Raw genomic sequence first — 9112 nt, 5'->3', positions numbered from 1 at the left:
GTGTACAAATTGTAAGAAGCTGTTCACCCTTATCCAAAGTTCAAAACTTGCAGGTAAAAAAAATGTGGAACATCATCAGATGGAAGACAGTATTGTTTATTTTCATCTAAATGGCTGAAAGCCTCTCAAGGTCTCATTCACTTTCCAGTTTTGGATCAGTTTCTTTAGTGGGTGTTCGGCAGAAAAGGCCTGATGAAACCAGCTCAGCCCAGGGGGCGCAGCTGACTATCACTTTATGCTCTGTACTGAGGAATCCATATCATGCACGGTTTGTGTTGATGTACTGTGTGAGGTTTTGCTTTACTTTACAGTGTTATCGCCAAAGATAAGAAGGAAATTATCATTGCATATGTAAGTCAGAGTGTGAGAGTTCCACGGAGGATAACTCCCACTTTCCTTGGTATATCCACTCCCATGGGAATATGTCAAGAAGGCACTTCCTGACTATTCCCTGGTTATGGCTTTGCATTGTCTGACTGAAGAAGACTTCAGATCCAGAGTTCTGTCTTTGCAGGATCTGATGTGGCAATGCTGACCACTCATGGTGTCAAGGAGCCAATAATGATAAAACATTGCTGTTAGAAAATAAGAAAAATATTGAAGAAAACATCAATCTCTGACTTGCTCCAGAGAATATATTAATCAATGAAAAAAAAAAAACACCCAAGATTTTAAAAAAACCTGTAAAAATAAAGTACATGGATCTCTTACAACTTTAGGACAGTTCTTTGGTACTAAGGCTATAAAAAAATGGAATATGTCTGATATTCAAGATGAGGGATAATGTAAATGCTATTGTAATTTTCCTACGGATTAAGTTATAAAATAACAAAAATCAATATAGCCAAATTTCATTTTATAGTTTCTTTTATAAAAACATATTAAATCTGTAATTTATTTCAATTAGATTAAATAAATCTAATATTAAAAACAAATGTGAGCATCCACAGCTTGCTAGTAATTGCTTTAGAGTGACATGGCTTATCAATGATATTATTTTGAATGTTCAAAGGTATTGATATTTGGGATAATAGTGTTGAGCTGAAGTACAGGAAATGTAAAAGTCACTGTGCAATAAGCAATGCATTTTCTTAGTCTAAAGATTTCTAAGGTCTTTATACATATAAAAGCATGTTTATGTGGGATTAAGATATTGTTGTTCATATTTTGGAGTGATTGTCTAACATGCTGGAAGTCCTGAATTGACCATTGGCAGTATACATATCAGACATAGTTCTGTATGCTTTTAATCCCCAAACACTAGAGCGTCCAAAGGTCAAGCTCATAAACCACTATGCTAAAAAATATAAACCGGTTTGAGCACTTATATTACATTATAAATTTTTATGCTGATTATTTTAAACTTAGATTTTCAAAGCATAACTGTATGGTGTATGGCAGTTCTAAACGGGTTTTAATATTTAACTCGAGACAATTCAATTTTATTTTTAAAGTATGTTGCCTACTCTATATTTATTAGGGAAGAAGCAGCACCCTCCCTATTCAAGAATAGTTATTCCCTGCGAGCAATACACAGGGCAGCTCAGTTTTGTCAGGTGAGAAGATGTATAGTTATTCCTCCACCCATAAATTGTTTGACCTATGGTCAATGGACTGTAAAATCAATTATAAAATGAGTTCCAGTGAAAAATTATCTTATGCCAGGGCAAATTATACTGAACTTAAGTTTATTTAAAAATAATCATGCATAAATAGATTTCTAATATCTTAATCACCTATGTAAATATGGATTAGTGTTTATAGTGCACTATTCACAAACTCAAAATGTTAACATACATATTCCCAAATGCACATAAGCAAACATTAATGTTGAAAAAATATTTCAAATAAATTTAAATGGTGACATAATTATAAAAGTTATTACAACTATCATGTCTCATTCATGTTCATTTGAATATTGAAAGGTAAATTATAGAAAGGCATTTGAAATATACTTGCAAACCAGTGCTCCCAGGTACACACACACACACACACACACACACACACACACACGTTTAGTTACCATTGCCTAAGGAGATTTTCCTTTACACAAAGAATTGTTAAAAGTATATTGGGCTTATGTGTGTGTGTGTGTGTGTGTGTGTGTGTGTGTACTGATTTATCATTGAGGCAGGGTCTCCCTGTGCATTCCTGACTGGCCTGTACCATTCAAGGCAGGTCAGTCTTCACTCATAATTATGTTAACACCCTTGCTTCTCCCCCTCTCCAGAGGTGGGTTTGTGAGGCCCTGCATGTGTTTTCATGTTACATTAACAAAAAATAAGAAGACATAACTGAGATCAATATTTACCTGGAAGACAATATTTAGCACAATAATATTTATTGACTTAGAAGTGTTTGTTAAAGTTGCTGGGCATGCACTTCAGGCCTGAATGCTCATCTAGAAAGTTGTCTGCTGCATAGTGTTTAATCCCCAGCACTGCCAAAGGGGAAATATTGAAATAAATGAAAGAAAAAGAAAGATTAACTATTAAAGTATTTGGAACCTAGAAAAAAGTATGGGAATTATAAAAAGCATTTTTTTTTTTTAACTAAAGAGCAACTTGAAAACACCTGTTTTTGTTAATACTCATTAGTACTCCAAATAGCTTTCTAACATGGAGGAAAACAAATAGACATTTCCTACATTTTTAGGAATTCTCTAAAAGAACAAATAAATATTTTTCAAAAATTGTTTTATGTGTTAACACAAAAGGTGAAAGTTTATCTATATTTTAGGTTACTAGTGACATAAAATTAAGAAAATGCCACCTGAAGGTGGAAGACTTCTAGAGTAGGCATCTGAATGCTTTCTGAAGACATGAGAAACCTATGCTATTAGGTTGCCCATCAGGGACAGCTACTGTAAGATAAAGGTGGAAGTAGAGACTTGCCTTTCATTGCTCTACTAGGATTCAAAACCTAGGTTCAGGTTCAAGATGAGATTTACAATGTTCCAGAGAAAGCTTGTAAGCTAATTATAATTATACGAATACAAATATAGAAAGAAATTCATAGTCTGATACTGCAACAAGAGTAAAAATGAGAGAGTATGATTCTGCTTTAAACCCTCTGGTTTCATGTGACCAAAATAAACTAAAGCGCAGGTACATAGAGAAGCTCAAAGGTTTACCACAGCAAGGACATCACTAAATTACTGGATCACCCTATGACTTTTCTCATTTATTTTTCTCCAGTTCTTTCTTTCTTTCTTTCTTTGGTTCGTTTCTTCCCTTATGGATTACATTTTAAATGTATACCTGTTCCTATGTTTTACTTGTGCTTCTTATGCCTGTGGTGCCTAATGTTCCTCCAAAGCCTCTGTTCTTGTGTTTTCCTACCAACAAGTTTTGGTTAATTCTAAGTTCTTTGCATCTTATCCATCCCCTTGTCCATATTTGCTGTTTGCTTGACAGTCTTTGTAGAAGTGCGATCTACCTTTCTTGATATTTTTTCTCTATATATATTTTATTTATGACATCATCACTAGATTAGGATGGTCTCAAATGCCTCAGGACAGGTATGGCTGGGCTTGGTTTCCTGCTATATTGGAACCCTCTAGAAGTGCGTGCACACACTTTAGATGCCACTTATAAGAATCCAAATCTCCCCACGTAGTATTTCACTAGTGAAACATTGTTACAAAATTGTGTGTAAAGCTATTAAAGATTTTAAATTATTTAAAAATTTGCCTATATATATATACGAATATAAGTTTATGTACATACTATGTGCATGTCTGTAACATAAATTTTAATAATTTATTCACAGTAATATATTTCCAAATCTATTTGTCTAACTTTTCCTAGCTTTCTCTTCATAAAGAATCACTACTATATTCTACTTGGTTGAATTTGGCTTAGTAATTAATGTATGGATGTAGATGAACAGACAACTGCCATTTTGATTATAGAGTTCTTATTTTGTGGATGTATTGTATGAGGTACTATGGCCTTACTAGACTGTGGCATTAATATTTGTAGTTGGCATTATTTCTTTTTATTATAATTTTAGTCTAGAGAATGAGTGGAGACATCCATTTTTAGTTCAGGTTTTATTATTTTCTATCAGTCTGGATACCCGCTAAAGGGAGCACATCTGCTTTCTCTGTCATGGATTCATTTGAGTGACACTGTTCTCGGATTGTGGAACATGATGGATGACAACTGAAACAGGTATTCAGAATTAAATGAAGCTTTTCTGAACTATTTAGTTTGAAATGGTCTTAGACTAATGGAAGATGAAAAGTTGGAACGTATTTTCCCAGTAGCTACTCCTGAGTTTCTGTGAATTTTTGTATCTCACGGATGTATAGAGCATGTATCATATCTGTGAATTAGTATTGATACACATCTGACTGATAATGTAGCAGTTATGTAGATGACAGAGTCAGATTTCAATACTTAGTCCTGCTCTTTCTTTCAGGATTCATAATAGAGTTCAATTTTGCACTAAGTTTTCATCTCTTCATTTTCCCTTTCAATATGTAATATTTTAATTATTTGTGTAGACATAATCTGATGGTGATTGAAAGCCTGTCAGGCACCTTTAGGACTTATATTATTTGTTTCAGTATACTTTTCTATGTTCTAGAAACAAATTAGTTGGGTTTTTGTTTTGTTTTTTGTTGTTGTTTTGGGTTTTTGCTTTGTTTTGGATTGGTTTGGTTTTTGTTTTTGGTACTCTGAGTTGTATCTTATTTAAATGTGAACAAGATCACCCCCGGCCCCACCACGCTTGCGCCCACCACTTGGCACCACCTGGCCTCCAGGCCTCCCTCTGCTTTCTCAACATCTCCCTGGAGAAATGTCTCCCTCTGCCCCGCCCCCTCCCCCAGTCCTGAAGTCAAGAAAGCACTCCACCCCTCACCCCCTCTGGCAATGCCCACCCTGGAGACCTCCCAGGCCTGTCAGCCAGGCCCACCCCAAGGCCTGCTCAGCCCCATGATGGCACCCGCTGGCTGTTCTGGAATATGCAGTAGGATGTGCCTCGGTGCAGAGAGCAACAGGGAGATGACCTACAGTGGCCATGTGGGAAGCTTCATACATGACCACGGTTACAGAGTACGTGAAACCTGCAGACCTCAAAAAGGACATGAACGAGAGCTTCAGGGAGAAGTTCCCTCATGTCAAGCTGACACTGAGCAAAATGAGGAGTTTAAAACGTGAGATGCGGAACCTTTCTGAAGAGCGCAGTTTGGAGCCTGTGACCGTGTCTGTGGCCTACGTGTGCTTTGAGAAGCTCGTAGGTCAGGGTAAGCTCAACAAACAGAACCGCAAACTATGTGCTGGTGCCTGTGTTCTATTGGTTGCCAAGATCAGCAGTGACCGCCGCTAGAGCCAAGTGAAGCAGCTCGTTGACAAACTGGAGGTGGCGCACGCCTTTAATCCCAGCACTCGGGAGGCAGAGGCAGGCGGATCGCTGTGAGTCCGAGGCCAGCCTATTCTACAAAGTGAATCCAGGATGGCCAAGGCTACACAGAGAAACTCTGTCTCGAAACCCCCGACCCCCAAAAAAAAACCCCTTCCCCCAAAAAACCCAAAGATTCAGGTTCAACAGGAGAGATCTCATTGGATTTGAGTTCACGGTGCTTGTGGCTTTGGAACTGGCCCTGTACCTCCCTGAGAACCAAGTGTTACCTCACTACAGACACCTCACCCAGCAATTCTAGCCCAGAGCAGTGCACCACACAAGAAGGCTGCCTGGTAGGAAGGCATGTAGCTTGGCTAAAGCACTGAGATGACTAGCGTACTCTAGTTGTTCCTCCCAGCCCAAGGCGGCCCTTGGTTTCCTTGGAAAGAGACACTGCTTTCATTCAAAAGTGGTACCGCAGATGCACCTCAAGGAACTTCTGAGTATTTTCCTGGGTAAATGAACAGTAAGCAGCCTGGTTTACGTCTTGAATGCTGAAGTCCAGCCTTCATTCTGCTAAGCCTCTGCAACACATCACAGCCATGAAACCACTCCTGTGGAGACCTAGGTGTCCAGACCTTTTGAACATGCTGGAATTGCCAGATTTTCCAGCCATGGCTGTGCATGATGCTGAGACCCTGATGTTGTCTCCTGGTGCACCACCCTGACCCGAGCACTCCATGTCAGCACGGTTTGTTTGTTTGTTCTTTGTTTGTTTTCTGTAAAGGTAGAGGAAAGTGTAGACACCTTGACCCATTCAGTTCTGACTCTGCTCACCCTTAAACCTTTTTATCGCATGCCACTGTGAAACCTCTGTGCATCACACATACAGCAGGGCTTGGCCAATCCTATCACCCCACCCCGGCCACCTCTTGGGAAGTTTCCTGCAGCACTGGCTCATTAAGACACTGACTTGAAGCTCTTGACTTTCCCAAGCAATATGGTGGGGTAAGGGCATTACAATGTGTGATTTGGTCACTAGGGGCACAGAAGCTAGCCCAAGAAGGTGTGCTGGTGACTCTAAATCACACTTGACCCTCAAGCAGAAAGGCTGCCACCTAGGCCAACTTTCCTGTGCATCCATTTTGCCATTGTCTCTGCTAGCACCAGATAACAGGACCCTGTTCTACTATCCTGGGTCTCCTCTTCCCTATTCTGGTCACTAGCCAGTGCCACTGCTTGTAACTGCTTGGCAATGTCACTGTATCCCCAGTAATGTTCACGCCTCAGGACTGACTGCCCAGGGTCCCAGAGAATCAGTAGTAGCCTAAGCATACAGGCACCTTGCAGACATGTGTCCTGACCATGTTTGTGCTGGTGTGAACATGCTGGTGCCCCTAGAGCATCTTGGGCACAAGACAATGGTCCTAGCAGTTACCTTGGGGTAGTCCCATTATTTTGTTGAAAATGAACTTCCTAGACACTGCTCTAGCTTGACTACCCTTGGAGGACATAACAGGTGGCTTCCTCTAAACATCTAGTTAATGTTGAGGTTGATAAACAGTGATAACTTAAGTTTGTATATTTATGTAGTAAGGTTTATTGGTTTACCAAGCTGCTCTGATGAAGCTTTGCCCTCGTCAATAATGCCAAGGGTTACTGGTGTGTGGTATCAAACATAAAGCCAAATGACAGACAGAATCCATGACACTGAAGTCTAAAACCAGAAATCTGAGTTTTATCCATTGTGTCCAGCCGGACTGTGACCCAATGCCAAAGACCTGGTGCTACACCCTTAGCGCCCAACACTGGCTGACCTCAGAATGCTGTGTGTATCTGAAAGGTTTTGAGTGGATGGTGTTAACAATGTTTTTGTCAAAATCAAACTTGTTTTTGAAACATAAAAAAAACATGAATAAGATAACTTTATCTGCAATATTTTTCATTGTACAGAATTACTACCACTGGAATAAAATTATTTTATTTTATTTATCATTTTTATTTTTAAATAATTTATTCAGATTACATCCTGATTGTTATGGATGAAGTGTAGGCCAAAGGACACATCAGTAACTAAAGAGGACATAAAACATTTTCCCTTAATTTTTATGATAGATAATTGGATATATAGATAAAGGGTGTCTTTTATATGAACATAGTTAAACCACAAGTAGTATCATCCCAAATGACACTCATTTTAAAAACTTTTTTATGTTTACATATTTATTTTGTGTGTGTATTTTGGAAGGGTTAAGCTCATCCTCTGGCACCCGAGTGGACACCTTGGATCTGGAGTTTGAATAGGCTTGAACTGCCAGGCTGGAGACATATTTCATATACTGAGCTAAGTCACAGACCTCCCGACAGTCATATGGATATGAGGTGCTTTAAATCCCATATTACTCTAAAACAATGTTAAAGTGCTTTCTCTGACTATATTTGTTTTCTCATTGCCAGTGGGAGTAAAACTGTGAAAAGTTTTAAAATGGAAAGAGAGAAGCTTCATGGAATCTCTTCAAATGACTTCTGTAATGTTATTCCTACGTGCCTCCTGGCAGACTCCATGTAGCCTGTGTTTTATTGGAACCATGCTATGTGCTTCTACCTGGATATTTCAAGTTCTACTGATCTTCATAATGTTTATTCACAGTATTCACTGTCAGCGATGCATCTAATATTTATCAAAACTCATCATGCAAATTAAGGATGAAATATCACCAAGCTTCAAAATCACGGCTAATATTCTCATCATATTTACATGGGACCTTTAGAGATTTTCAAAGCTTCACATTTTAACTAATGTCTGCCTAGCATGGCTGCTATGTTTACTGATTATGGAATTCATTATGAGACAAATAACAATATAGTTTTCCATCCCTCACCTAGTGAGGCAGGGTAGGATCTGGAGGTGATGAGGGAGGGGGCTACCATCTGGATATAAAGAGGTAAAATGGCAGAACACGCGGGCAACTTACCTTGCTAATTCCAATACATGGGAATAGCTCTGAGACTGGCTGAGCATGAGTATCCATGCATAGACATTGCTTCTTGTTGGTCACAGAATCCAAGTGACTTATTATTAGATGCCATTCTTCATATAGAATGAATGATGATTTTCAGATGTCTTTCTTCTGCTCATACGAAGAGCAGGGACCAGTCTTAATTGTTCTGGGCATGTCACAAACCTCATACATTTGTAATTTTAGGACTGTATAATGTTTTTGAGAAATCATATGTTTTAAGAACATAAGAACTGGACACTGATGCTGGATCAGAGCTGACAGAATTCTGAATTCATTCTCAGCATGGAGGTCGATGACTTACTGCATCCTTTATGTTTCAGCACCAAGTGCTTCAGTTGTTCTTACTCATCAGAACAGTACTGCTCCCACAACAGTTTCCAAGAGAGCTTCCCATTTCAGATTGGTCTAGAATTTCAGACTGTCCCTCAAAGGACTTTTTAAAACCTAGAATGTCTCAACATTTAGTAAGTGGACCACAAATATGATTCCTATCATGTTTAACCATTTCCCCCAACTTTATTTGGGTCCCTTCAAAGATATTATTCATCCCAAATCAGCCAGAAGAATCCTTAAGAGAACGATGATCCACTTTCCCTAAGTGGGGTTGGGAAGGTTTTTGGTTGCTCTTTTTGACTACAGGTAATTTTTTCAGTGGGAGTTGGTCATAAGTGAGTATTGGTCTTATTCAGAGAGAACAAGTTTCCACTCAGGGATGTCTCTCTTTTCCCTTATTTTCT

General features: G+C 38.8%; 1 pseudogene; it reads left to right on the top strand.

Moving 5' to 3' along the window:
• The first annotated feature begins 5046 nt into the window (after positions 1 to 5046).
• Positions 5047 to 5671, top strand: LOC127199103 (CDK5 and ABL1 enzyme substrate 2-like; annotated as a pseudogene).
• The last annotated feature ends 3441 nt before the right edge of the window (positions 5672 to 9112 follow it).

This window comes from Acomys russatus, chromosome 15, assembly GCF_903995435.1.
Source record: "Acomys russatus chromosome 15, mAcoRus1.1, whole genome shotgun sequence".
Lineage (NCBI taxonomy): Eukaryota > Metazoa > Chordata > Mammalia > Rodentia > Muridae > Acomys > Acomys russatus.
This window is presented reverse-complemented; position numbering and strand designations above follow the sequence as displayed.